This window comes from Entelurus aequoreus, linkage group LG10 (genome assembly GCF_033978785.1).
Source record: "Entelurus aequoreus isolate RoL-2023_Sb linkage group LG10, RoL_Eaeq_v1.1, whole genome shotgun sequence".
NCBI lineage: Eukaryota > Metazoa > Chordata > Actinopteri > Syngnathiformes > Syngnathidae > Entelurus > Entelurus aequoreus.
The window spans coordinates 46424750-46433457 of NC_084740.1; positions in this window are offsets into that span (position 1 = coordinate 46424750).

The following is an 8708-nucleotide window of genomic DNA, read 5'->3' on the forward strand; positions in this document are numbered from 1 at the left end:
AATTAATGTCCCGGGGGACAAGATTACAGAAAATACAGATCGAGTGACAAAGGGGGGAGGAATTATGATTTATGAAAGAGAAAACATTAAAAGTAGATCAATTTGAGTATGTTGAAATTAAAATCACATTTTCCTCAGAAATGTATTTCAAGGTAATTGTAGTATACCGACCGACCACAGCTAAAGACATTTTTCTTGATTCATGTTCAGACATCCTCAAACAGCATAGTATGAAAGAAGTAACGTCATGGGGGACGTTAATCTGGACTGGTTAAATAAAACACGTAGAAAGAAACTTAAGGATATTATAAACGGCTTCTACATGATACAAATGATAAGCAGCCCTACTAGAATTACAATTGGATGACAAAAATCAAAGAGAACATCTGTAAATACACGAATACAAAACCAGAAAGAAGAGTGCTAAAATAAAAATACCATTGGATTAATAAAACAATTTGGATTCTAATAAAGACATGAGGACTCAGCTCTCATAAGAGCAATTATAACAGGTCTAAATACAGATCGTATGATTTAAAAGTTTGGAGGAACAAAGTTACAATGTTTATGCGGAAGTCTAAGGCTGACTTTCACTTAGAATTAATCAAAGCTGCAAAAGAGAACATTAGAAAGTTATGGAAAACCAGATACAAACTTACGGAAAGAGAGCAAACAAGAAACAACACTGTAACATTAAATATCAATGGCGCTACTATCGCAGACAGTCTGGACATAAGTAATAATTTTAATGAACATTTCATCCAGTCTGTACAAACCCTGAATAAAAAGTCCCTCAAAATCAGTGCAAATAATTGTCATTTATTCAGGATGGACTAATTTTAGAATTAACAAATGAAACAAAGTTAAACAAAATCTTCACTGCATTATCAGACTCACGATCTAGAGATATATATATGGGTTGGACACTATCTTCCTAAAAACATATAAGGATTGTATTATTGCTCGTATAACAACGATTGATAAATAAATTAAACGGAAAACACTTTACCTACCACGTCGAGAAACTGCTACTACGATTAAATCCATAAAGCAGGAAATAAAGAAGACCAGAACATGTACAGACCAATTAGCCTTCTCCACGTTATAACAAAAGGAATAGAAAATTTGAAATTAAAAAGTGGCTTTGGAGCAATCAATGCTGCTCACACGGTCAATAAGAGGGGCATTATGTTGACACATCAATTTAATGAGTATTATATTTATCCATGAGAGCATTTTTGTTGTAAATTGTGAGGTATGGCTGTTAAAATCTTGGTTGTTGTTATGAATGATGACAGATGTGAACAAGAGCATGTATTGTCTTTGTGTGATGATGTAAATAAGGTGTGGTTGTATTGTATGGTAAGTATGTGTCCATGAAGGGGCATTTGGTGACTTTTCTTAAAATTGATTACATGCTACAGTATGATTATTTTTGATTAATTATTGATTATTATGAATGTATATAAATTATGATTAATTAGTGTCATAATTTTATTGCTTGATTTTTGGATCCCTTTAATTTAGGTAGCCAGGGACTACAGATGGAAAGTAGCTATTTAGATATAATCTGGTACAGAACATATCTGTTTCTGAACTTAATGTTTCTGTGCATTGTCCCATCATAGATAGACTAAATTAAATACAACTATTTAGTGAATTATTGAGGCCACAATAATTCACTAGGTGTTGTAAAATATCAAAGTACTATTGCAAAAGCGAACAGTGACCTCAAACATGACCTGTCCTCCGCCTCTGTTCTTGCTGCACTTGACTATCAGCTGCCTTTTCTTTTTCTTGGATGTTTCTGAAACTACTAATACTACTACTACTATTACTATTACTATTACTACGACTAACACTGTCCCTGTGAGAGGGACAGAGGGGGGGTTTGGATTGGGTCAAGTTTGAGCGTGTTGAGGTTTTATTTAATCAATATGATCAATCCGGTACAAGGATAAAGGAACGTAATGATTTAGATTGACAATTGCAGTGGTTGGCGAAAGCAACCCCAACCTCAAAGAAGGGTGCCAATTCAGTAATTAAATGTTTTGTGAATGATCTAATATCCCGACATGGTTTCCCCAAAAAGATTAGGTCAAACAACGGCACCTATTTTAAGAAAACAGGTTAATCTTCTTCAGTCACAAGATCAGCACTTCTCAGGACCAGCAGCTTCCTAGGAAGGTGGAAAGACCATGAGACCAAAATGGTAAGTTTGCAAAATGTAGAATTTGTGTGCCAGTTCCTCTGTGCAGATTTGAGGATGAAAGCAGCCACTCCAGATTCCCTTGCACTCGCTAAGAGGGGCACGGTCAAAGCCGATCCAGGACCAACACCCGATACCTGACTGGAAGGAACCGAGAGGAGAGACAACACCTTGCCAGCAATGACGAGAACGACTAAGGTTGCCAGCCAATATGTGTCCGTCGGGATTCCAGCAGCTGTGGAAGGAGGCCCTGAAGCAAGCCGAGGGCCTGGACCAAAGCCCCACGCCCCATACTCTGCCCCAGCCTTCCCCAAAGCCCCCACAGCTCCAACTCTACCAGAGTTTTCCCCAAAGCGGCCAGCGCGCACATGCCATTGCACAGTCTGCCCAATGGACTGAACCACACCCCAAGAAGAGACAGAGACAGACTGTTTGAGTGGATCTCTTTCTTCACCAGGGCAGCCGAAAGCCCAACGAGGTGTCGGCAGGCCATCAGCCTGAGGCACCACCGAGCCATCTATACGAGCACTAATCGAACATGGACTCATACGAAATTCAGTTGTGTGTTCAAAATCAATTGATAATTAACAATATTGGTAACTACATTCATTGCAAATGCCAGGAAAAATATTTTTGCAAATGTCTTACAGTCATAAGTCTATATACATTCATCTATTTATGTTCAATGATGTTCATGATCAAAGTATTTGTTATTCCTTTACTAAATCAAAGGGTAGGCCACTAATTGTGTTCTGTGAGATGGTTTTACTGCAGGCTGGTAACAGCGATCGCTCTGAAGGAGGGTCATAGACGGAATTTTTGCCTCGTATAAAAACATTGAGGTTTTTGCCTCTATCTGTGGTAGAGATTTAACTTAGTGGTCTACATCAGAAATTGTTTTGGTCCAGGGTCTTAAGACCCTGGAAGGAGGGTATGTCGTAGAATTTCTGACCTTTTGACCTATATTTCTTGTCTTTTAAGAATGTCCGCTCATTTTCAATTCTCTTCTATTTTGTGCCATTGAATGGACCAGTTGTGGGACAAAGGTGAATATGGAGTTATGCCAACCTGTCTACAGAATGTTTAGATTTTCCAAATATGACTAAGAGATACAAGGGTGTTTTGGAACAGACAAAACCAAAACAAAACAATCATGACGCACTCTATAAAAAACAATGACGCACAAGAGACATATAAAAAATGGCAGAAGACCGGAACTCGGGAGTGATTTTGGCTTGTGTGTGTCTTGTTTACTCCGGAGTAACATGTGGTCTGTCTGCACGGCCAACTTAATTCAACCTGCACTTCTGATAATGGGTAAATAAATGTGTTGTACTAAACTACTTTTGTTGCCTGCTTAAGCTTCGGACAATCCACTACAGTCACACATTAAGAGTGTTACTAAAACAACTCTCTCCTTTGAGTCACACATTAAGAGTGTTACTAAAACAACTCTCTCGTTTGAGTCACACATTAAGAGTGTTACTAAAACAACTCTCTCGTTTGAGTCACACATTAAGAGTGTTACTAAAACGGCCTTCTTTCATCTCCGTAATATCCCTAAAATTCGTTCCATTTTGTGCACTAGTGACGCTGAGATCATTATTCATGCGTTCGTTACGTCTCGTCTCGATTACTGTAACCTATTATTTCCATGTCTCCCTATGTCTAGCATTAAAAGATTACAGTTGCTACAAAATGTGGCTGCTAGACTTTTGACAAGAACAAGAAAGTTTGATCATATTACGCCTATACTGTATATACCTTTATTTATACATATATATATATACATATATATATATATATATATATATATATATATACATATATATATATATATATATATATATATATATATATATATATATATATATATATATATATATATATATATATATATATATATATATATATATATATATATATATATATATATATATATATATATATATATATATATATATATATATATATATATATACACTGGCTCACTTGCACTGGCTTCCTGTGCACTTAAGATGTGACTTTAAAGTTTTAGTATAAAATACTACACGGTCTAGCTCCTGCCTATCTTGCCGATTGTATTGTACCATATGTCCCAGCAAGAAATCTGCATTCAAAGAAACTCCGGCTTATTAGTGATTCCCAGAGCCCCAAAAAAAGTCTGCGGGCTATAGAGCGTTTTCTATTGGGGCTCCAGTACTCTGGAATGTTCTAGCAGTAACAGTTAGAGATGCTACCTCAGTAGAAGCATTTAAGTCCCATCTTAAAACTCATTTGTATACTCTAGCCTTTAAATAGACCCCCCTTTTTAGACCAGTTGATCTGCCGTCTCTTTTCTGCTCCCCCCCCCTCTCCTGCGTGGAGAGGTTATTAGGTGACCACAGACTAGTTTTTATTATTATTTTTTAATAACTGCAAGCCTTATTTATTGTGTTCATCTTTATTATGTTTATCTGTTCTTTTTTTTCTTTACAGGATCTTACCTGCAACTTTAATATTTATGTAACATTCATATAAAATATATTTATTATTTATTTGATGTTATTCTACTCATTTTTATTCGACCTGATCGATCTAGCTTTTATTTATTTATTTACTTGATTCATCTTCAGTATTTTATGCATCTTTATTTCATTTTTATTTTTTTATTTTGAATTTCACTTCTTTAATTTATGTATCATACTTTATTTCTATGACATCATTTATGTGTGTTACTGGACTGTATTTAGTGCTAAATAAACAAGATAAATAAATAAATAAATAGATGTGATGGATGATTCGTTCAATTTAGTCATTTTTATTCAACCTGGCTGAGCTTGCTTTTATCTATTTATTTTTGATTATTCTATCAATTTTCAGTATTTTATTCATTTTTATTTCAAATCACATTTTTTATCATTCTTTCTTGTTGGATTTTGAATTTCACTTGACAAATGTTTATTTTATGGTTGGTACTTGACTCCTATGACGTCAGTTATTCTTATTCTTATTTCAATGCAGAGATGTGACGGACGATGCGTTCAGGGAGTGTGGGAAAACAAACAAAACTCTTATACTGGCGTCAACAGTGTTCTGGTGTGTGTGTGTGTGTGTGTGTGTGTGTGTGTGTGTGTGTGTGTGTGTGTGTGTGTGTGTGACATTAATTCCCTCCTAAATGCACTTAGAGGGAACATTACTTTGAATATTCTGATGTGGACGACAGTCAGAGCCCAGGTAATGTGATCACTGCTTCACATTACGTGCGATACAGGCACGTACTTGTCAGCCCCCCCCCCCCCCCCCCCCCCGAAACCTCGGGGCTCAGCCGGCGCAGACACACACACACACACGCACACACACACACACACACACACACGCATGCAGAGAAAATATCTGATCAGGTGAAATACGTCAAACAGAGAACAATAGCAGGTAAAATTAAGCTCATAATGCAGTAAGTTGAATGATGCGGACACCTTTGTTACTGAATACTTTCTAATAGGCCTCTGCCTTGGAGACTTTGTATGTGTAAGTAATATGTAACTATCATTATTTGTTTATATTGACTAATGTCACCTTTTATTGTTCAATGGTTATTACCTATGTCTAGCTTGTGTGCTATTGTGTGCTTAGCTACTGTGTAGCTGCTAGCTCCTAGTAGCCCATAGCCTAGCATGTTTGCCTTTTGTAAATGACTTTAGTCAAATAGAAGAAATTGTTTGTTTATTGGAGGACATTTAGATGTTAACTGCCTGTCACTCAAGTAAACACTCTGCTTGTATCGCACATAATATCACACACAAGTAAACACTGCTTGTATTGCACATGATATCACACATTAGTAAACTCGCTGCAGGACCGCTTGTATCGCACATGATATAACACACAAGAAAACAGTCTGCAGGACTGCTTGTATCGCACATGCTATCACACACAAGTAAACACTCTACAGAACTGTTTTTATCGCACATGATATCACACACAAGTAAACATGCCGCAGGACTGCTTGTATCACAAATGATATCACACACAAGTAAACACACTGCAGGACTGCTTGTATCGCACATGATATCACACACAAGTAAACACGCAGCAGGATTGTTTGAATCGCACATGATATCACATATAAGTAAACACTCTGCAGGACTGCTTGTATAACACATGATATCACACACAAGTAAACACTGCAGGACTGCTTGTATCGCACATGATGTCACATATAAGTAAACACTCTGCAGGACTGCTTGTATCGCACATGATATTGCACAATTTGCATGTAAGCACATATTGATACTTGTGTTTTGGATGGTATCAAACTGATATCTGCTATAAGGATCGACACACCTCTAATATAAAGTAAAAAAAAAAAAAAAGTTTATTTTTTCTGCAAACAAATTACAATTATGGTCAAATTATTGATTATTGATCAAAGTCTTATTACACAACATTTTAATAAAACTCAACTTGGCTGACCTTCACAATATTTCAAAAAGTTAAAATATGACAAAAAAATAATAATGTATTTATAATTAAATATGAACAATAATGTCTGTGTAAATAAATATGAATAATAATTTATGTATAATTAAATATGAATAATATTAATTTATGTATAATTAAATATGAATAATGATGTAAGTATAAATGAATATTAATAATAATGTATGTATAATTAAATATAAATAATAATGTGAGTATAATTAAATATAAATAATAATGTATGTATAATAAATATGAATAATAATGTATGTATAATTATATGTGAATAATAATGTATGTATAATTAAATACAAATAATAATGTATGTATAACTAAATATGATTAATAATGTATGTATAATTAAATATGATTAATAATGTATGTATAATTAAATATGACAAAGCAGTAATTGTACTAATAAAACATCCTGGTCACCATGACAACACATAAAATGACATTTCAAACACTTAAGTGAATATTACAACACTTCAACAAGATAGCACTTTGCTGCATGCTTTGAATGGGAAACAAAGAATTATGATAATTGAACAGCAGATTAAAAAGGGAAACTTTAACGACTACTTTAGTTTAGTTAAGATAAAAAAAAACATTTTTAGCATTTTTTTAACTTGACTGTAACTACAAATAAATCCATAAATAAATCTTCTGTCAAATCCAACTTTTATTCATTCAAGTGAGCCAGAAAGTCAATGAAAGAAAGGTTCATGTACAAAAACCAAAAATAAATAAATAACTAATAACTTTTCTTCAAGTTTGGCAAAAAATAATTCAAAATTAAAGTCAGTTATTATTATTATTATTATTAATATTATTATTAATATTATTATTATTATAATTATTATATTGTTGTTATTGTTATTATTATTATTATTATTATTATTGTTATCATTATTATTGTTGCTATTGTTATTATTATTATTATTATGTTATTGTTAATGTTACTATATTATTATTATTATTATTATTATTTCAGTCTGAACATGAAGTTGACATAAAATATGATCAAATGTGACTTTTGTGCCCCAACGTGACATGTTTAAGCCAGTCAGACCAGGGATGTCCAAAGTGTGGCCCAGGGCCATTTGGGGCCCGCAGCTCATAATAAAAAAAAAACATAAAAAGCGGAATAAAAGCTCAAAAAGGTGAAATGTAACAAAAAAAAGTTGCAATGTTAACTCTAATAACACAAAGCTAACATGCAGGCTGTTTTATTATTTAAAACTGTTATTTGTAAAAAATAATAATAATAATAATGACTCAAAACCAATGTTGTTATGAATAATTGACATATTTAAGGCTCCAATTACTTCACATCAAATATTACACTTTGAAAATCTTTTTGGGGGGGAAATATGACATATTTTGTGTGTTTGCCGTAAAAAAACATAAAAAATAAGAAAAGATAAAAAATAAGAAAAATGGATAAACGACAGATAGATCTGAAGTTAATCTCGAGATTTAGGTGTTCAAAGTACAAACAAAACTTTTTTCTTTATTATTTTTAGGTTTTATGAGCGGGACCCTTTTGGGTCCTTAATAACTTTAGAGGGACTTTTTTTTTAACTGTCTTTGCTCAAAAAATAATAATGAATCAAAATCAATGTTGTTATGAATGATTGACATATTTAAGGCTCCAATTACCTCACATCAAATATGACATATTTTGTGTTTTTGTCATAAAAAAACTCAATTTCTTTGACAAAAAGGGCATAAAATATAAGAAAACATAACAAATAATAAATATGTATAATTGAAAGATAGATCTGAAGTTCATCTAGAGATTTAAGTGTTAAAAGTAGAAAAAAAACAAGAACTTTTTTTAAAGTTTAATGAGTGGGACCCATTTGGGTCCCCAAGGACTTTAGTTGGACTTTTTTCAACTGTCTTTGCTAAAAAAATAATAATGCATCAAAATCAATGTTGTTATGAATGATTGACATATTTAAGGCTCCAAATATTCCACTTTGACATTTTTGGGGGAAAATATTGCAATATTTGGGGGTTTCCATAAAAAAAG